At 43.1% G+C, this 22,752-nt stretch overlaps 2 pseudogenes; both read right to left on the bottom strand.

Annotated features, from left to right (window-relative positions):
- Window positions 1–62: 62 nt before the first annotated feature.
- LOC147967030 (disease resistance protein Pik-2-like) lies at window positions 63–5,998 on the bottom strand (annotated as a pseudogene).
- A 14,592-nt stretch (window positions 5,999–20,590) lies between these two features.
- On the bottom strand, window positions 20,591–22,342 carry LOC147967029 (disease resistance protein PIK6-NP-like; annotated as a pseudogene).
- Between the last annotated feature and the right edge of the window lie 410 nt (window positions 22,343–22,752).

Here is a 22,752-nt window from a genome sequence, read left to right as displayed (position 1 = left end):
GGCATGGCAGCCTCTCAGTCAGGATATTCTGGACAGAAGTTAGTTGCCCCATGTTTCTAAGCTCATTCCACCTTTAGGACGGGCCGGTTCTTGTTCCTGTCAAGCTGGATCCGCAAGTCCTCCCTGACTTTGTCTTTCACGGTTTTTGTCTTCTTTTCTGCTTCTTTCTCCCTTTCTTTGAATGTCATATTTTCTCGGGGAATCGAAATGAAGGTAAAATTAACATAGAGACGCACTTCCTTGATGCTTTGCAGAAATTCTAGCCCAGAGAAGGCAGTTTCAGTATCAGTCAGCCTAAGGGTCAGCATCTCAAGATTGGGCACTGACTCTTTCTCAAAATCCACTAATTTAATTTCCATCCTTTTATAGAAAAGATCAAGCACCGTGAGCCTTCTGAAAACGCCACCCTGGAAATGGAGTACATCCATCTTAAACTGTCTCTCCCATAAACCCAGAATTGATAGGTTTGGCAGGTTCTCAAGGGCCTGCATTGCTGCACGGTTGCATGATAGGCCGACAAACTCTGGAGCCCCATAATCCATTTTGGCAATTCTTCCAGGCTACCGGACAGCTTGACGCTCTGGAGGTTTTCTGGAGCTGTGGATATGGCATCCAAACAACCAGTTAAGCTATCACCTGACCGCACTGACAACGATTCAAGGAGTCTAAGATTGGAAATGGCTGAACAGAACTCCGGACCATTTATCTTGTTGATTCCGACCACTCCTAGCTTCCGCAGGCTGGTGAGGCCTTTTATCTCTTTGATAATGGTATTTCCCCCAGGCTAGGTGCACATACCGCAGTGTACGCAGGGCTTTCAGTTTCCTGGTCCCTCTTGGCACCTTAACACCATACTCATCTAGACCCCTAATGATATTAGGGAACATTATGCAGCAACCAATAGTGCAAATATCATGCCTGCTGAAGTCATCCATGTCTAACTGCTCACATAAGCAACAAGATGGACATAACTCTCATTGCAACTCCAAAATTTCTAGAAACTTTGTAAGACAATCTTTCTCTTCCCCCCCTGTGTAATTGCTACCAGCATTGAGATAACACAGCTTAATTAGCTTGATGGTGGTTTTGGGCAGCATAGCTATACCCGTCTCTTTGATGTCTAGTGTCCCGAGTTGTCTCAGATTACCCACCGAATCTGGGAGGTTATAGATATTGCAACATCCTCTTAGGGAGAGGTATTTGAGATGAAGAAGCTCCCTAATGTGCTTAAGGTGGTGATCTTTTAACCCACCTGTTCCTTCCAGGTCCAGCACCCGGAGAAACCTCATCTTGGCAGAAATGTAGAATGACCTCCACTTGCCAAACACTGTTAATGATCGTATACGGGACAACTCCACTGTGCTCTTCAACTCATGCTCGTCTCCCTCCCAGTTGCTGCTTATGGCAAGGTGACGCACTGCGCCACGGGGGTTCAAGCTGCACCCTTCCTCCAGCCTGACAACAAGATTTTCCTCCATTGACTTCTCAATGCTGGTATCACGGATTAGATCGTGTAGCTGGCAGGAGTCAAAGCCTTGTATGCTACAAACTATTTGCTGAGTTGGTAATATCATGCTTCTCTCTATGAGTTCCATGAAGTATCTGTTCCCTATGGGTAAGTCTCATGCATAACCTTCCGCGATCCATCGGTAAACCAAACGTCGCCGGCTAACATTGCGGTCTTCAGGGAAGATGGAGAAGTACATAAAACAAGACTTAAGGTAATAGGGTAGGCCATCATAATTTTTCATAAGGACTGTTTTCATGGCCTCAAACTTTGGATTCATCTCCAGCTCAACATTGATATGCTCATTCAGTTTCCTCCACTCTGTAACAGTTTTTTTTGGCTGGTCTGCCAGGAAACCACCTATGGTAACTATCGCAAGGGGAAACCCATCACACTTCTTTAGGATCTGTTTTGCTGGTGCAACCAACTCAGGATAGTGCTTAGCCAAATCTGTGGTCTTATTCTTAAATACCTGCAATTGTGCAACATACAATAATCTTTTACTACTCTATAATTAAATTAAATGAATCAGGTACATGCAAACTAGCCGCCCTAGTTTATTTATTAACTAGTCTACACTGGTTTGGGTGGGAGCATATATATGGTAGGCTATGTAAAAATGTTCTTTTGTTTTGCTACTCTTTTTGTAGTGACATGGTAATAAGCTTCAGGCCGGAAGAAATATTTCTTCTATTGTTGTATGAAATAGGAAATCAATCTGTTGCTGTACAATGGACTGCATGTACAACTTACTGTGCATGTCTCTCAAACTGATATTTTGTACCAAAGTTTACATGAACATGTTACTAGCCATTCTTTGCATGTAGAATTTTTTTTGGTAATGTTTGAAAACTAGAATTTGTGACTTTGCTAAGTTTAGAAAATAGGAAAACTAAGAGAAACTTATCTATTACCATTTGGAACAGAACACCTGTAGTTTTCAACAATTTGGAAAAAATATCATGGAAAAGACACTCAGTTAAGCTACATGATTCTTTCTGGCACATATAATTCGATAAGAGAAATGGTGAAGTCATGGAATATTAACGGCTTATTGCTAATCCTAACATGGCCTAACCAGGCAATGGGCGATGCAATCGGTTGCTTTAATTGCTGAAACTATCATTGCTACAGTATGACCCTACAACATTAGTCATGGAGGCCTAATCTTATGTTTTCGCAAAAAAGGATTGGTAGTGTGTTGTGCTTACAATTTACTAATCCGAAATAAGCCTTCAACATTAAATCCTGATTTCATATAAACTGAATGATATGATTTATACTCTTTCAGTACCTTTTTCGTGAAGAGGTTACATGCATCCTTTTCTTGAAGACCGTCGAGCAAGCGTACACACATTGGTTTCTTGCAACAATGCTTAGCAATATCCTCCCGCCTTGTGGTGATCACAATGACCACGCTAAGATCATTCTTCACAACTAAATTTTCCAATATTTTATCCCATTCCGTGGTAGATGAGAGGTCATCAAGAACAATCAAGCAGCTCTTTCCTTCTATATGCCTGCCCAACACTTCAGTCAAGTCTGCAACTCCCATTAAACCAATATTTTCTGCAGTGTCACCAACAAATTCCTTGGCACCCTTGCTTGCATCTAGTTGCAATGCCAAGGTCCTAAGGAGCTCCTCAAGTTTGAAAGGCCGCAAGACTGGGACGAAAGCATATTTGTCAAACATGTTAGTGACCTCTTGTCTTTGGTAAACATCTTTTATCAGAGTGGTTTTTCCAAGACCACCCATTCCCCACACTGCAATCACCTGAAATTGATGGGTGCTAGCTTGTTCTCTAATTAGTTCAATAATATCATATTTTTCTTTCTCACGTCCAATAAGCTGAAATTCCTCTAGAACACCTGCCATTGTGTTTGTACGTGTGAGACTCTCTTGCACCATCATCTTTCCAGCAACACCAATATTAGATTGGTCTTCATGTATCTCATTCTTAGCACTGTAGGGTAACATTGAGCTAGGCACTGATTTTGATGAATATGTAGCATCTTGAGAACTCTAAACGAAGCAAAAAAAACAGTTAGATAATTTTTTAATGATCACTCCAAAAATAAATACTACCAAAATAAGTTCAGTCCATGTCCTGTTGCTACACAACAATGTTAATGGCGCAATGAACCAAAAGTAGTCAATCAAGCTCGAATGGCATGTATATATAAGTCAAAAGAAAATTGAGACCTCCTTGTCAAGCGGTCCAGAATTAAAAATGTGGAAAAGAAGCCAAACACAAATTATTCATGAATCACATAAAAAGTTCACAAGTACTACAAGAGAACATAAACTTATTGAACTTATGCTCTAAATGTGGAAAAGAAGCCAAACACAAATTATTCATGAATCAGCAGTGCTAGTATTTATGCTCTAAATATTTACTTGTACTTATGCGCTACTAACTACTAAGTCCTTAGTTACATAGAAGCATAGATTATGAGTCCAAGGACTAGTCTATGAGTCTCAACTCCAGGGCCGACTACACTTCAGTGCCGTCTATTCTATGAGTCGCAACTTTAGTGTCGACTAGTGTCGATTAGTTACGCTTAGTCTATGAGTCTCAACCTTGGAATGACTTGTCGACTCGTAAACCTTGCATAGAAGGCAGGCACTAATGCCCGTTTCTTCAGTGTTCACCGTCCCCATGTCTGAATTCCAGCTCCGCTACTATGACCACCTACAACACTAGCAAAATCTTGGACGATTGCTTGACCAAAGCATTGCAGCAAATCCTTGTAGTTTCAATTCTAACAGTTGTGGCATAATGCTTCTATCTGGGACGAAATATCCCTGTTTTCACCACTTTAGTGCACGACTCCTAGCATCCTTGCCGTGAAGCTCCAGCGGGTGGCAGGGAGGCTTTGTTTCTTTACACAGGACGGCAGAAATAACCTCTCCACAGGACAGCAGTTATTGCTACTAGGGATCTGGGCAGAGGAAGCATATCCGCAAGAAATATTAGCCTTTTTAAATATATATAATCGACAAGGAATCCGAGGAGTCTAGGAAAGCGTATATCAACTTACTTTCTTAGGTTGACGGTTTCTTGTAAATTTTCAATTTTTTTATGTAGAGTTGGTCTTTTTGTCTTTCTCTTCTCTGTATATATTACAAAAAGCAAAAATATATAAATACATGGAGTAGAGTCCTAACTATTTTCTGTCAAAGAAAATCCAAGGAGTGCGATTCCTTCCATGCCTAGGGGATTATTCTCTTCTTGGTGGAACGGGAGGGACTGCACCAGGAATTTTCCCTTAACGGCCTTGTACAAACACACATATTAATCTAAGCCTGCAGAGAACATGCTCCCTGGCAACTATATACTGCATTTAAGCTGATTTAAGGGTTCATAGTTTGGGCGATATTAAAAAAAAAACCTCCAGATTTCTAACTAGATGGATAACAAAAAAAAGTTGTGTTACCTGCTGGTAAAAAGCATAGATGGTCTGTTCAGCAGATAATTGCTTGAGATCTGATACAGTACTTTCCTGGCCTGGGCATAGGCTCGCAACTTCAACATGCTCTGTGGATACAACGATCCGGCTGCCCAGTTTGTTTTCTGGGAAGCACGTTTTGATCTTGTGCCATTCTTCGATGGTGGATAGTTCGGTGAGCACGATCAGGTACCTCTTCTTGTTGACATATCCAATGTACTCATGAGCCAACTCATGCCTCGCTTTCTCCACCTCCGGCTCCAGCAGAAAATCAACCACCCCTACGGTGGTTGCTTGAAACTGTTCAATTATACTCTGGAGAAATTCTTTTCGGTGAAAAGGGCGTGTCACTCTGACCCACGCTCGGCACGGGAAGTTGAGTTTCACATTTTCATTCTCATAGGCTTCTGAGATGATGGAGGTATGCCCAACGGTGCCACTTGTTCCCCACACTCCAATCACTCCAATTTGGCCTGAGCCCATTCTTTTTGTGTTGTTGATGATGAGCTGGACAAGATCCAACCTTGATCCAGATTGATGTTGATTCATAGCATGCCTTCTTGCTTCATCAACACCAAACATGGCAGCAGCAGCAGCAGTGGTTGAGTAGTCGGAAGCTTTAGTGAGTTTAGAGCTGTCGTCGATGAGGCGGTAGCGCACATTCCTTTGGCTCACGTCCTCGACCTTGGCTCGCAGCTCCTTCATCTGCATGGCGACATGGCGACGGTCGAGGAGCGTGCGGGGGATACGCCACCAGGACTGCTTCTGCAGACGGACGGCAAAATCCTGGAGGCCATCCTCGACGTCATAGGCGACATCGCGAACCTGTTTCACCCAGGTTCTAACCACCTTGCTGTGCTCGTCTCGCTCCTCGTGCGCCTCCATCAGGAAAGACTGCATCATCTCCAGCTCATCCGTGACGAAGGCCTTGTCACGTCGGACTCCAAGCTGCAGAGCCACCTCCTCGGCGACGGCAGATGTCGCGTAGCGAAGCGCCTCATTCACCACGGACTTGCCGATGCTCAGTGCAGTGGACTCCATGAGTACCGATCGGTAAAGCTTCCTCTGTACTCCTTCTCTGAGCTAGCTGACGGGCGTTGAGCGGATGGATCAGGATCAGAGAGCCTTCTCTTGCAGGGTGTGTTGAGGCAATTGATCCTGTTTTCCCCACGACCGCCCTGCAGCGAATCAGTGAAGCAATCAGTGCTTCGACCAAATAAAATGCATCATGCTGGAGGCTGAAACCACAAACGCAGCAGGCAACGATACCTAGAATGAATCAGGTTCAGATGACATACTGACAGAAACAGATGCCTAAAACTGAAACGACCACAATGCAGCAGCTATCGATGCCTGAACTGGATCAATCTGCCGGACACGAAATGGTGAAACCACGATGCAGCGGAGGTGCCTAAATCATTAATCTCCACCCAGCGCAACCCACCTCCGTGTCGCCGCCGCCGTCAGCGAGGTCGGGGGAGTGGAACGGACGAATCGCCGGACGGATCTGGGCGAGGTAAATGCACCGATGGCAGCGACCCGGAGACCTGGAGTCCGGAGGAGAGAACGACGCGGCGGCTTGCGCGCCTAAAGGGGCTGGCTAGAGGAGGATCCGCGGTGGCCGGAGGTGGCGGCGTGGTGGAGACTGGAGGGTGAGCGCTGAGCGGGGATGCGGGAGCGAGAACTGAAGCAGAGGTACGGTGGAGAGCCAGCTGGTCTTTTTATTTGGCACTAAAGGAACCTAGTCATCTCAAGTCAATAATCCCTCTTTGTCAAGCTAAACAAATTCCAAACAAATCATGTTTGTATTAAACAAATCTGCACATGGGCGTATGCTTACCTGTCGGTCCTATTTTATTCCACTATACTATCAAACTACGAAAAATGTACCAACCAAAATAACTACGAAAAATGTAAGGAATCTTGGAAGGACGCTCCCTCCACCATCTATTTTTATTGTGTGGTGTCATTGTCATGCATTCAAAGTATTGATTGGTTAGATGCTCCTCTCAACCGTACTCTTCACATGTGAAGAGTGTATTCATCACTGTTTGTTTACGTTGTGTGGTGTTGTTGTCATGCGTTTGAAGCATCGATTCGTTAGATGTCTCTTTCAACACAACTTTTTGAAAATGAGGATAACCTCCGTCGGTCCTCTGCATAGGGTAAGCTATCCAACCTTGATGAGAAAATTACAGTATCTGTATCAGAAGCGCAGCCATGCTACACTCATAGTAAAACACATAAAAATTGCTGGGTGTACATTAAAAAAATAGGAAATCGAGTGGCATTTATGTATTCAAGTTGATTTCTCGAATAACAAATATTTATTCCTCAAACTATTTTTCTCGTTCATAATCAATTTCCACTGCTAGCTTTGTATAATCAAGGGCTTTCAAAATATATCTCTCTTACATGCATTTTGGCAAACTGTTTTCAGAAAGAAAAAACTACCACACGATAATATGCAAATTGCCATCCTATCTTTGTAACGAGTTGTTACCATATAGTAATTTTTATCATTAATACAGTGCAAATTAAAAAAAGTCACATGGCAACTTATTTTTGGACAAACTTTTTGTTTACTATCTTGTTACCACACAGTAACCTCTAGTCACTATCATTTTCATAGCTGATTGGCACGTGATAACTTGTGTACCAATACAATGATCACTTCATGAACTATTGGTGGCAATTTTTATGATGATAAATGTTTATAATAAGATTGTATCCATATGGGATCTAGTATCGAAGCTCTCATTGGGAGGAAGCTAACCATAAAATGATTATAAATCGGATTGATAGTTTGCTAGTTAAAACAATTTGAACACAACTAAAAATTGTTGATACCATAGTTATACATTCTCTCATGCATACATGTGTCGCGTGCTACTGAGCTAGGAATTGTGGAAAAGCACCACTAGTTCTCTTTTTGCGGAAAAAGCACCACTAATCCTAATAGTATATAAGTGATTCAATATTGTTCATGTCCCAATCAAATCAGACCTGGCCTATAGACATTGCCAAGACGACAAGAAGAACTCCTTATTAAGCTAAAAGAATTATAAAAAAAACATGCTTGTATTCAACAAATATGCATGTGGGATAATGCTTACCTCTCGTTTCTATTAAACTATGATAAATATAAGGAATTTTTCTAGGGGCTCTCTCCCCACCGTTCATTTTCATTGTGTGGCGTCATTGTCATGCATTCAAAGCTTGATTGGTTAGACGTCCCTTTCAACTATGGTGTTCACATGCAGAGAGTGCACTCTCCGCTATTTATTTACATTGTGTGTGTCGTAGTGTTGTTGTCACGCGTTTGAAGCATTGATCAATCAGATGCCCCTTTCAACTACAGTTATTGCATAAGAAGATCAATCATGCTACATGCACATATAAAAAGGAAACTGTGTGACGTATGTGTATTCAAGTTGATTTCTTGCATAACAAATGTTTTATAGATCAAACTATGTCTCATTCAAAATCCATTTTCACTATTGGCTTTGTATCATCGAGGACTTTCAAACTATGTTTCTCATGCATATGTTTTGACAAACTATTTTCGGAGAAAAAACTACCACGTGATAATATGCTAATTACTATCCTATCTCTGTGGTAGGTTGTTACCATATAGTAATTTTAGCGTCAATACAATGGCAAATTACAAAAAGGTCAAATGGCGACTTATGTTTGGACAATTTCTTTTACTTTGTTTCTTACGACATAGTAATCTATAGTCACTAGAATTTACGTAGCAGATTGGCACGTGGTAACTTTTGTATCAATAAAATGATTATTTCATGAATAGTTGGTAGTAACTTTTATGGCGAAAAATGTTTTAAGTCAGAATATACCTATATGGAATCTAGTATTGAAGCTCTCATCCAGAAAAAGTCAACCATAAAAAATTGTAAACAATATTAATGGTTTGTGAGTTAATTTTTTCTTAAGTTTTCATATAACATTTAAATTGGACAGGGGTGCATGGAAGCTTGCTATCCATATGTCAGAACCATGAGTTGATCCCGAGATGTTATGGGTTTCACCTCTAGCCTACCCCAACTTGTTTGGACTAAAGGTTTTGTTGTTTCGAATAACATTTAAACTGTTGATGTCATTGCTACACATTTTGTTTTGCAAAATCCTTGATGTGCATTCTCTCTTGCATACATGTCATGTTGTGTTGTACGAAGCAAACCTACCATGGTGACATGCCATGTTCACGTCCTTACACAAATAAGAACGTGGGTGTGTATATTTACTTATATGTCATATTATATTTCATGATTCGACATGATAAAATGTATAGAAGGTAGGTACTAAGGGCTTCTTTGGATTGCAGGAATACAAAATGTAAAACTAGGTTAAACGCGGGATTCAAATGTCACATACTGTTGAATCCTATAGAATTTCAAAACACATGAATCCTGCAACGAGTGACTTTGGATGATGGATAAGAAAGAAACAAGTGATTTCTAGAGGACTGAGGCGAGAGAGTAGAGAGAGATAGAGTGAACGTGCATTCGGCTTCTCTAAGGAAAAATAAAGAGCGGTCTAAGCTCATGTTAGAATTCCTACTGAATGACGACATATGAATAAATTCCATAGGAATTTGTAGGCTCAATCCCATGACCCAAATGAGTATTCCATAGGGAAAAATTATTAGGATTCAAAGCCTCCACAATTCCCATGAAAATACTTCAGTCCAAAGAGGTCCTGAAAGTATTCGAAGTGTGCCAAATAAATCTAGGAAGTGTGGAAAAGCACCACTAGTCGTAATAGTACAAGCGCCAAATAAAAGTACCACTGCTCGAATCAAATCAGATCTGGCCTATAGACATTGTTGGTTGTCCTTTTTGTGTCAGGCGCATGGCCCAGCATACAGCAAGAATCACCTCCCAACTCCCAACCCCCCACCGCCCAACTCCCAATCGTTCTGATCAACCTAGCATCCATTTAAGCATGCACATGTTCTTAAAAGCCTACCTCTTCAGGTGTACTCGATGTCCTTTTTGCGTTAGACAAGGCCATGGATGCCTGGAGATGTTCCCCTCGGTGGAGTCTATGCCTGGAGATGGGCGACGGAATCCATGGATCTGGCGTCCCGTCCAGATCCGCCCTGGCGTGGCAACCGGTGGCGCGTGGAGGACCGGTGATGGGCGGCTAGAGGCTACCTGCTGGCGCGCCGACGGCGGCTTTGGTCACGGCGAAGCTCCATTTGGTTTCACTCAGCTGCGAGACCGGGGGGGCGTGATTTCCGGTGAAAATCGCGCCGATACGGTCATGGCGGACGATGGCGGTGTCTATGATGTCCTTCCCTTCTTGACGCATCGTTGTTGTAGGTCATGGTGCCCCACTCGTGATGCTCCAGGAGAAACCCTAGATCCGGGTCTACCGGATCGGACGATGATGACACCTTCGATACCGTTGTCCCTCCTGGGGGCATCGTTTTGGAGCACATGCTGGCTGGAGGGGACAAGAGGAGGAGCGGTGTTACATCTACCGCAAGGACGACGGCGGAACCCGGCGGCATGGCACCGCGGAGGTTCGGCAATTGGCGCGTATTGGAGATGGACTCGCGAAGGAGGAGAAAGATGTCTGACGTCATGATGGCGTTGATGGTAGAGAGGCCTGGCAATGTCGTTGCATCAGTTCTGCTCTGAGGATGGACCGAGAGAAGATGGAGGTGACGGCCCTTACAGTGTGCGGTACTCACTGGGAGTGTGCCAGACCGGTGTGGGACCCAATCCAGTTAGTGGCTTGGATGGGATACCCGACTTTAAATGTTAGGCTTTGGTGCGATGTTTGTTTGGTATTAGGCCCGGACATTCGACACGCCTTTATCAAGGGGATAGGAGTAGCAACAATGTTGCGAAGATGGTGGCTTCAGGCTTATTGATGTATCACCTTATATGGTCTTTGTGAATAATTAATAATATGGCTGCATGCATCGTTCAGATGCAGAGGCTGCATGCATCGTTCAGATGCAGAGGCCGGGGATACATCCTCCTTTTCTAAAAAATAAGAGTAAATAGCATAAAACTACTAGTTTACAGGTTAGGGTTCCAAAAAACTACCACTTTTTAAATTTTCTCAGAAAGCTACCAAACGCGCGGTTCGCTATTTCAAAAAACCCAAACCCGCGGTGACTAGCGATTTAACCGTTTTTCTGATGGATTGGGCCCATCTGTCAGCCCACGTGGCCACGCGCGCTCACGGCGCGGCAGTTAATGGTCGTTAGCCGACGCAGTCCGGTCGGAACCAAAGTAGGCGGTCGGGCCACACACTCTCTCACTCCCCCTCCTCTCCCCCGCAGTGACCTAGGTGGGCGATGGCGGCGGCGCAGCCAAATGTCGTCGGCGGCGAGCTATTGAGCCAAGGCGGCACCGGCCAAGAGGGCGGTGGACAGTCAGAGGTGGACAAATGGCTAGGCAGCTCGAGCTTCCCGGCGCAGAGGTGGACAAAATTAACTAGGATTTTTAGAAAAGGTGATGGTTGTGAAAGGGTTCCCAATTAAATTTGGAAAGTGGGTTATGACTTATGAGTACTGTTAATGATGGTAAGGTGGCTTTTCTAGCTCATTACATGTATTGTTTGTAGCTACAAATGATTATGCATAGTGATACCTTTTATCGAGTCCTTTTTGCTCAAGCTTTTAGTTCTTTCTGCAATACAGTTGTATTACATCTTTTACTAGTGAGTAAATTCACTTCATAAAATTAAAGTGATCATCAATAAGCTGTGCCTCAGTGCTGTTTAGTTGTGAGTGTGAAGTAAAATAAATAAATCATGTTTCTCTAGGTATATTCCAAACATCAAAGTTGAAATAACTTTGATTTCCTAGATATAGATAGTTAGGCACACAAGTTTGCTGGTAAATCTATATGTCTGCCAGATCATGATTCCTTCTTATATACAAGGTGTTATTTTAGCTATGAACAACGATATGATTACAAGTCCATTGCCATACCTCTCTGCTATCTTATCATACAATCAATTTTCGATGGGGATCGACCATCCATTCACCAGCTAACGGAGAATATCAAAGCAGAGGCTGCCCTTTATTGGTGATCCCAATCACCTGGGATGTCCACTAAGACCATTGTAACATAAACTGAAAACCATCTCCTAGGAGGCATGTAATTTGTCCTGTTGTAGCAGCAAAACTTGTCAAACAACATATTGAATTATTGGAGGATGACCACGATGAAACTATGATGCAATATGGTAGTGATGATGAAGATCACACTGGCCACAATATTGGTGATGATGACGAGTAGTTCTTATTATCTTCTGTGTTCACGTCTCTAGATTTTATCTCATGTGTTCACATCTGTCTTAATACCTTGCCTTGCCTTGTTCGGTTGTAAGGGTACTAATTGGTCTCTTCTGCTGCTTATCAGAGATGGCGGGAAGCAGCCACCGCCGCTCTGCGACACCGCGGTACGAGTTGGATGCTTCCGGGTTCTTCACTATCATACTTGGGACTTCAGTATCATTCATGATGCAGGTATATAAAATGAGAGATCTCCCCTAGCTTCACCCATCTCATTATGATATTTGTTGTTTGCCTACATCACTCATTGTCCCAAACTGCAGAGGCTGCCTGACAGTTTTAAGAACATGCTGATGGGTGAAGATCCGCCAAATAATGTGAAGGTGCGACAGGCCGGCAGCGGGTTTCGCAGGCTGTGGGATGTGGAGTTGGTGATCAAGGAGGGCCACATGTACTTGTCTCGTGGGTGGGAGAAGTTCTACCGTGCCTACGACCTGCGGCTGGGGTACTTCCTTCTCTTCAGGTACGACGACGACGCCACCATGCTCATCGTGAAGGTGTTCAACGCGACTATGTGTCGCATGCGCTACGCTAAAGATTATGATGCCGGTACGTTCTGCCTCTTCTTATTCCTCTACATTTGGCTTTGTCTCACATCGATTGTTAACGGTCATTGTTGCATTTGGACAGGTAATGGGAGCAGCAGCAGCGACAATGGCTACAGCCAAAGCAGCAGCGACCATGGCTGTAGCGAAAGCAGCAGCGACCATGGCTGTAGCGAAAGCAGCAGCGATTCTGGCTGTAGCGAAAGCAGCAGCGATTCTGGCAGCAGCATAGACAACAAGAAGGATGATCTGGACTGGAGTGCGGGAGAAGAGGAGCAGAGTGGGGATGAGGAGCTGTAGGATGACGATGGGCATCAGGCTAAGGATGACCTATCGCTGGTGGTGGCTCACCAAGGGCAAGAGATGGTGGTGGCTGACCAAGGGCAAGAGATGGTGGTGGCTGACCATGGGCAAGAGATGGAGGTGGCTGAGGATGACCTAGCGATGATCGTGCCTGAAGGTGGCCTCGCGATGGTGGTGGTGCCTGACAATGACCACGCACCGGTGGTGGCGCCGGCGATCCCACAGTTGGGCGACATGACCACGCCAATTGAGGTAGAAGACTACATCCCACTGCCTCCACCGCCTCGCCGCTCTTGGCGCATCAGGCTGAGGAAGGAGAAGGAGAAGAACAATGCATGAGAACTGAACGGTGTTGGATGAACAATGTGAAACTTTTGTAATATGTAAAGATGGAACTATGTGTTGGCTATGTATGTATATATGATGGAACTTGTGTGTTGGCTATGATTGTTATATGGATGCTTGTTGTATATATATGTGCTGGATATCTCATAGGTGAAATAGTGACCTGAGATTAAGAAAAAAAATTAAAAAAATTGTTACTAATGGCGCATTACCGTGTGGTGCGCCATTAGTATAGCAGACACTAGTGGTGCACCGTGGGCAAAATTAATGGCGCACTGTCCGGTGCGCCATTAGTATACCAGATACTAATGGCGCACCAGTGGTGCGCCATTAGTAAAAAAATCTAGTGGCATGATACTAATGGCGCACCAGTGATGCGCCATTAGTAGGAAAAACTGGTGCGCCATTAGTAGCCCTTTTCCTAGTAGTGGGACGTGCAGATACACAGATACGAGTACGGGAAGCCTCTCGTCAAAGATGAAAGATCTCTATCAACGATGATGCGAAGATTGCATGATTGGTACTTGAAAATCTGCAGAGAGTCTGGAGGGAGGAGTACTTTGTATGTGAGAGTTAAAAAGGAGCATTACCTCGTTGGAATTGATCTGTTGCCTATTCCATTTGAGGAGTTCTATCAGTTTTTCAATCAATTGGCCCTCGATAAAGCAATGGTCACCTGCTACTGTCTGTAAGTCTGTAAGTACTACTACTTCTGTCATTAAGTCTCTCCATATAGCTCAGCTCTTTCATTGCATGTATTTATAATTATCCTCACTATATTATGCAGATTGAAAATCGCCGAATTGAAGAAAAGACAAGTCGGTGATATTGGGTTCATTAACACATATCTCATAGATGCAACTGAGCTTAAATTTCATGCCGCAGAACCCGAGGCCAACTTGCTACGATCATTCAAAATAAATGACACTAGTAGAAAAAGGGTCAAACGTGAAGCACATTAGTGCCGGTTTGTATTTGAGCCGGTACTAATGGTACCATTAGTACCGGTTCGAACGGATTTGCATTAATGCCGGTTCGTGTTGAACCTTTAGTACTGGTTCGTGGCACGAACCGGCACTAAAGGGGTGGTGGCAGGCTGGCGTCAGGCCGGGGCCCCACGATCACCTTTAGTACCGGTTCGTGGCACGAACCGGTACTAAAGGGGTCTAACCTATAGTACCGGTTCGTGGCAACTCTACCCCCCCCCCCCCCCCCCCCCCGTGGATCGCCTTTTCAGTTTTAAAAAAAATAAAAGAAAATAATGGAAATGTCAAAAAAATAAAAGAAAATTTTCTCATGTGATATGTGGTCTAGTTGTTGGGAAATTTGCAAATGTGAATTTTGACTTTATTTGCAAAATCTCTCTGAAATTTGTAAAAATGGGCATAACTTTTGCATACTAACTCGGATGAAAAAGTTTTTTATATGAAAAATCATCTACTCGAAAAGTTAGATCCGAATTTAACTAGGGGAACCCCGTTAAACATTTGTAAAATCCTCAAAAACCTAATAGAAAAAAAGTTACGGGGCTTTTAAGATCTAGAGTGGAAAAAATTGAAAAATATTCAAACAGTGGGCAAACTGTGGTCAAACAATGGTCAAACTAATTATTCTAGAATATTAGTGTTACTAAATAATTATTTTAGTTATTTCAATTTTGGTCAAATCTGGTCAAACTGTGGTCAAAATGTGGTCAAACAATGGTCAAACTAATTATTCAAGAAATATTAGTGTTACTAAATAATTATTGTTTTTAAAACAATAGTTTCAAACTCAAACAGTGAAATGTGTCACTTCATGCTCAAGCAAAATTCCTGAAGGTTAATAGGATTGACATCTTACTATTGTCAGGAAAACAACAAGTGCAGACTCGGAAACGAAGGAGAATAGAACCTGAAAGTTAAGCGTGCTCGGGCTGGAGTAGTGAGAGGGATGGGTGACCGGTCGGGAAGTTAGATGATTTGGAATGAGTGATCCACACTTGAGCAGTTAAGAGAGGTGATTAGAGACTAAATCATCAAATAATTCAGAAAAATTAAAAATAAAAAAAAATCAAATTTTTTTCCAAAATTTTCAAAAGAAAATTCAAAAAAAAACCTTTAGTACCGGTTGGTAACACCAACCGGTACTAAAGGTCCCCCGTACCAGGGCGCGAGCTCACGCCACGTGGTGGCACTTTAGCGCCGGTTCGTGCTGAACCGGTACTAAAGGGGGGGCCTTTAGTGCCGAAATGTTAGTGCCGGTTCCATAACCGGCACTAAAGGCCCTTACAAACCGGTACTAATGGTCCGTTTTCTACTAGTGTGAACACAAAGATATAATACTCTTTCCTTACAACTTCAAGTGAGTGTTACTGTCTTGTGCATATTCGGTTTCCCTTATATATTAGTCCAGGTTATAGTAATGTAATTGATGAGTTATGCATGCGTGCGCAGGTACCACTATATTCTCCTAGAGATTAGGCTTGAGCAGGGAGTAGTAACTGTCTTGGACTCTAGACGAAAAGATCCCCAGGAGTATGCGGACATGACTCAAATGCTCGAGAAGTAAGTTAAATCGATCATTATCCACCATATCAGCAACTTTGTTCATTTCTGATATCAAGTAACTGTTTTCTTTGTCCGGCAGGGTTTGGAGAAAATTCACCAGAAAAGCTCCGGGACTGCCGAAGGAGCTGGAATTTAGACACCCGAAAGTAAGTACTATAGTAGCATGTTCCGCGCATCTCCTAGTGATTCAAGCGCTAGTTTCATCAATACCATTTGGCATTCTTGCTTATCAGTTTGATTGACCTCTATTTCTTGTAAAGTGGTTGTGGCAGGAACAAGGGAATGATTTCTGTGGATACTACGTCTGTGAGTCCATCCGCCACACGACCTGTAAGCGGGGCTACTCTGACGAACAATATGAAGTGCATAAATAACAATATTCACAATTTTATTTTATTACCATCATTTGTGTTGAGTTTCATTCATTCATATATATATATATATATATGTATTGACCACCTTCTTTAAATTAGATGTTTCGGATGCGGAATGAACTCCTAGCACCAGATCGCATGCGAGCAATTCAAGAGGAATTGGCGGCATTCTTTCTTGACCACGTGATCGCTGAAGACGGAGAATACTATGTGGACCATGCATCCGTAATTTAGGAGATTATATGTGTAAGAGATAATTATTGTATATATGTAGCCGGTAGTGTCGGATAGATATACGAGAACTTGTTGTTCGACCACTCTCTCAGAGAAGGAGAGGTGGTCGATATCACTTCTCTCTGTATGCATATATGTTCATGACGATCTTCTGTTTCCTTCGTTTGCTTACTAGCTAGCTAGCTAGCGTGTCTAGTCCTCTCGTATGTATAGTACGTACCGTCGACCAAGCACGAACATATATAAGAGAGGACACTTCTCTCTATTAATTAGCTAGCTAACATAATATATGAAATACCTAAATTAACCCCCCAAAACCCCCAACCCCCCCCCCCCCCCTTTCAAAAAAACCCTAGCCACAGAAATGCTGACGCGTGGATGTCTATTGGTCCCGGTTGGTGCCACCAACCGGGACCAAAGGCCCTCCTGCCTGGGCTCAGCGCGCAGGCCACGTGGAGGCCCATCTGTCCCGGTTCTGGTTAGAACCGGGACTAAAGGGTCAGGGCATTAGTAACGACCCTTTAGTCCCGGTTCAAGAACCGGGACAAAAGGCCCTTACAAACCGGGACAATAGGCCCGTTTTCTACTAGTGGTTATACCGGTTTTGGGAAGCTGAAGCTCCCGACATGAAATTTTTTTGTATTCCCTTTTCTGCTGTTTTTCTACTAGGTTTTTGTTTTTTTCCTGATTTTTTACTTGGCTTCTTCTTCTTTTTCTTCTTTTATATTTCTTTAATTTTACTTTTAAATTTAAAAAAATTAGTGATCTCTTTTCAAACTCTTGAAATTTTTTAAAGTCACAAACATTTTTTCACATTCCCAAAAAAAATCTTGAACTTTTTAAAAGTCACAAATATTTTTCCACATTCGCAAAAAAAAAAAATCTTGAACTTTTTTTTATATTCGCAAACTTTTTCATGTTGGTATACCTTCTTAAAATTCATAATTTGTTTGAATTCCTGAAATATTTCCAAATTTGCTAACTTCTCTGCATACTGCGTGACATGCATGCACGCTCTCCCGCTAGCTGGCTCAAGATGAAATTGTGAGGATGAGATTGTAGTATGACCGTTTCGAAAAAAAATTGTAGATGCATGCACGAGTACAATTGACTGTAGTTGGAGCAAAACAATGGCTTCCATGTCGACGCTAGCCACGAGAACGTCCACGCGAGCATAGGCCATGGTGCTGGCCTGTTGTAAACCTTGCGAGGGCTGGACATGATGTGCATACAGTAGGCGGAAACAGCAGCGGTGGCAGCACAGGGGCACGATGTCAGGGACCTATTACTACTGCCAAGGAAGACGAATGCCCGGCCGAACCCAAGAGGTCGAAGCGCGAAGGCAGGCCCAACCCATGTTATATATGAAGGGTCCAGTTGGACACATTAGTGGTGGTATACATTAGTGGTGGTATTTAGGTCAAGAGAGTGTGTGAGGGAGATCATCGAGGAACAAAAACATGTACGGTATCCGTCTTGGCCCAGTAGCGACATATCCTTTGCAGCCTATTGTTGCACTGAGTGGACAGTACGGTATCCTTCTGGACCAGTCATATTTGCAGTAGTATTTATCTTCCTGTCTGCGACCACCTCTTCTCGGTCGGCCTTCGAAAATCATTGCTTGATCCTCAGAAGGAATGGTTTCTTCTCCATTTTCTGTCGGCTTCTTCTCCAAAGCCTTAGTTGTGCCTCTCATCCTTTTCCGCCCTTTGCCTATCTCACTGTCAGCTTTAGCAGATGAACCAGAGCCATGAACACCTTTGAAGAGACTTAAGAAGCGAGGGAAAATAAAGACAAGGTCATGAATACACACAAGGTTTGAAGAAAAATATTTTCCTAAGAGAAATGATCGGAACTTTGAGAGATATCTTAGATGAGAGAAAAGTCTCCGAAAGAATTCATGCTAGTAAGTTCAGAGAGAATAATGAAATCTAACTACAAAAGTCTTGATCTAAAGAGACGTGCACGAGGATAACTACAAAATGGCACACTGCAAAACATATGGCTTCCTAAAGATCTACCAGAGCGGTTAAAATCAAACATAATATCATCGGGATGAACTTGTAATATGAACAAGATGAGAAAAAGAAGTTCGGATCTCAGTACACTAACTCCGTGGTGGAGGTCGACTATGGCAAGACGACGAGGAAGAATTACCACGTTGGCGAGGAACAAATGTGGCGAGGTCCACCGGAGATTCGTCGGTGGATAGACTCATTGGACTTGCACGGGCGACGGCGCACATGGGGGTTTCTGAGTGAGGAGGCGAGAAATGTCGACGACATCGGAACCGTAAAAGGAAGATGAGGGTTATTTATAGAGAAAAATCTCAACCGTCATGAGAAAATCTACTGCTCAGAATCAAGGGTCTTCACATTGAACACGCAGGATTACTTGGGGTTGGGGGTTGGCACCGAAAGAGTGGTTTCTCAGACTTGGGCAGGAGACCCGAATTTCGAAGGGCTTTTGTCAAATTGAAATAAACTTCGGAACGCATTTCTCTTGTAGCTAAGGACGCCAAAGAGATAAATTTTTTTCTCCCAATGAGAGAGAGAAAGAGCTAGGGCAAATGGCAGAGATTCATATTTTTTTATCTTCACTCATATCTATAAATTAATATGTAAATTTTTTCTAATGCCACCTGGTGCCACTGTCCCCATATTGCGTTGTTGAATGGTTTGATGAACATGACAAAAAGCATGTTCTTCGGATTCAATCCGACACTATGGGGTGTTGCTTACACGTCAATTTTTTTTCTCCAGTTGCAACTCACGGCATGTGTGCTACTGAATACAATTCAGGTGGGAATCCCCCCCCCCCCCCCCCCCCCCCCCGTGCGTTTGAAAATTCAAAAGAAAAAATTGTAGATGCTAACATTACGACTTCAAATTAAAATTTAGTGAAACTTGAATAGCTGTCCGCTGGCTGTGATACTGAATAGAACATACGCCTATACGCTAATAAAAAAATGATTCCCAGCAAATAAACATAAAATTAATAATCTGAGTAAAAGAACACAAAATTGATATTGCCTGGAATATGGGAGTTGCAGGTATCACCGGACTGTGCTGTTAAAATTTCAGCACCAACATCGCTAGCTAGGATGGAGGCATCCTCTGTTTTGTTCTACACCACGGAAACACCATGAACACGCCAACCAAAAATTGCAGAGTGCTCAAGAACTTCTTGAAGGATTTCCCAGACATAAAGAAGAGTGCCTTGAGTGGACTCTTATGAATTTAGCATGAATATTGCTGGTTGTTTGCACACACCATCTGACTCAAGAAGTTGGAAACGATAACTGAAAATTCATGCGCAAACAGATGTCAAAAAGTCCATCCATTGTTTCCTGTACACTCAGAACATTCTATCGGGCTCCAAAAATCTGAAACAATTCCTGAAGATCAAGCATGGTACCTCCAGTAGCCTGAGATGCCAAAGATTTCATCCATCTCTGGCAACTCCAGTACCCTTCACACCTGATGAACCAAGACTCCTACCGATGCCCAGCAAATTACTCGATCAACTGAACTATATGCGAAACGGAAACAACACTCATGCAGCTAATGGAATCAAGATTAAAGCTAAGAGACACTACCAACTGTACCATTCACACTTGCTAGGGCACTTGCTATGGTACAGGCTAAAAGAAATGGAAACAACCATCTTAGAAAACAGAAGAGAAATTGATAACCCAGACGACAACACCTGCAACTTGAAGTTCCCCGTGCTTCTCATGCTTCATCTTCCTCTTACTTGCATCCTCTGAGTTGCAAAGCACAGGTTAAGGTTGAACAACTACATTTATCGTCGAAAAAGAAGGTTTGAAGCAGAACCGCATAAAAAGTTCTCATATGCTTCAGGAAGAGACAGAAGTTGTGTTTGCACGAAATTTAACAGAAACTGCTTCTGTTCTTGTTCCCGACGACACATATGTTGCACCTTCAAAGTGGGACCGTTTTTATTGCTGGCGAGCTGCTTCCTGATGTCCTCCTTGTTCCCGACGACACTGTGTATTCCCTGCATCTTGCTTCATTGTGTGCTTCTCTATGTGTTATATCTTCAGTGCGTTGGATATGAAATGAGTAAAACTCCACAATGAGCTGTACTTCCCTGATGCTTGGGAGAAATCCCAGCCCAGAAATGCCCGTTGCAGAATCAAATAGTCGCAGGCTCAACACCTCAAGTTTCGGCATTGCTATCCGCTCAAACTGCAGCGATTCGATTTTCACATGCATGCAAACAAGATAGAATACCACGAGGCTTCTGAAAAGGCCAGCCTGGAAAGTGATACTGATAGGTTCTCCGATATCACGGTCCAGCAAACGAAGAATGGATAGGTTTGGTAGGTTCCCAATGACTTGCATGGTTTCACTATCTCCTAATAGCCCAGTCAATTCTAGATTGAGCTTCACGAGATTCTCGAGCCCCTTGATCCATTCTGGCAAACAATTTAGGCAGCCACGCAGTTTGAGGGTCTGCAGTTTTTCCGGAGGCCAAGCCATATCATGCAAGCGCCAAGCAGTCATGTAAATCCTTTTTTTCTGACCGAACTGACAAAGATTCAAGACAGCCGAGTCTAGAAATGGCTACACAGAACTCCGGACCATTTTTCGTGTTGATGCCAAAAACTCCTAGTTTGCGCAATCCGGTTAGACTTATTATCTCCTGCATGACGGCATTCCCCTCCAGAAGGTTCACATACCGCAGCGTGTGCAGGGTATTCACTTTCCTGATCCCTACTGGAACCTTAACACCATAACTCACGCCAGCATGCAGATAACGTAGCTTGCTCAGCTTGGTGATGGTTTTGGGCAGCACCAATATTCGTGTATATCTGATGTCTAGTGTCTCAAGTTGTCTCAGGTTACCCACAGAATCTGGAAGGTAGGAGATGTCCAAACACCTTCTTAGAGAAAGGAATCTGAGATGAATAAGCTTCCCAACGATCTCAAGGTGGTGATCCGTGAGACCTATTGTATCTTCAAGGTCAAGCACCCGAAGAAACCTCATCCTATCGGAAATGTAAAATGGCCTGTACTTGCCATACACCGTCAATGACCTTATACGGGGCAGCTCCACAGTGCTCTCGAACTCATGCTCATCTCCCTTCCAGTTGTTGCTTATGGCAATGTGACCCACCGCACCATGAGTGTTCGAGCTACAAGCCTACAACCTTCCTCCAGCCTGAAAACAAGATTTTCCTCCACTGACTTGGCAATGCTGATATCACGGATCAGATCATGTAGCTGGCAGGAGTCAAATCCTTGTACACTGTAAACTGATTGCTGAGTTGGTAATATCATGCTTCTCTCTATGAGTTCCATGAAGTATCTATCCGCTCCTGATCTATCCTGCATGTAACCTTCTAGGATCCATTGGTACACCAATCATCTCCAGCTAACATTGCGATCTTCGGAAAAGATGGACATGTACATAAAACAAGACTTGAGGTAATAGGGTAAGCCATCATAACTTTTCACAAGGACTGTTTTTATGACATCGAGCTTAGGATTCATCTCTAGCTCAACACTGATATGCTCATTCAATTTCCTCCACTCTGCAGCAGTTTTTGTTGGTTGGTCTGCCAAGAAACCACCTATAGTGACTATAGCAACAGGAAGTCCATTGCACTTCCTTAGGATGAGTTTTGCAGGTTCAACCAATTCTGGAATAGTGCTTGGCCAAAATTTTGAAATGTCAAGAACATTTGTTTGAATGGTACAAATCTTTTTAAAACAATTTACAAAGAATTCATCATTTTCTAAATGCATGGTGAACCTTTTTAAAAGGATAAAGTAAACTAGTTTTCGTTTAGAAATTTTAAATAAAAGTAAGAAAAAAAGGAATAAAAGCAAATGAGTGAAAGAAATGAGCGTAACGAAGGAACTAACTATTAGTAGGCCGGTTCACTACAGTCCCTTCGCTTGAGCACTGCACTCCTATAGCCCCTGCCTGGACCTAGGCCTGCCTCTGCTCCTTCTACAATATATATTTTGTTAGAGAATACCTGCCCTTGTACTTCATCGATGGAGCTGCACCTGAGTATGTATATGGTGCCATGCTCCGGCTCGATTGGTTGTTGGCGAGGATTTTAGCCGGCGCC

Source organism: Triticum urartu, chromosome 6A, assembly GCF_056163025.1.
Source record: "Triticum urartu cultivar PI428250 chromosome 6A, HENAU_Tu73, whole genome shotgun sequence".
NCBI lineage: Eukaryota > Viridiplantae > Streptophyta > Magnoliopsida > Poales > Poaceae > Triticum > Triticum urartu.
This window is presented reverse-complemented; position numbering and strand designations above follow the sequence as displayed.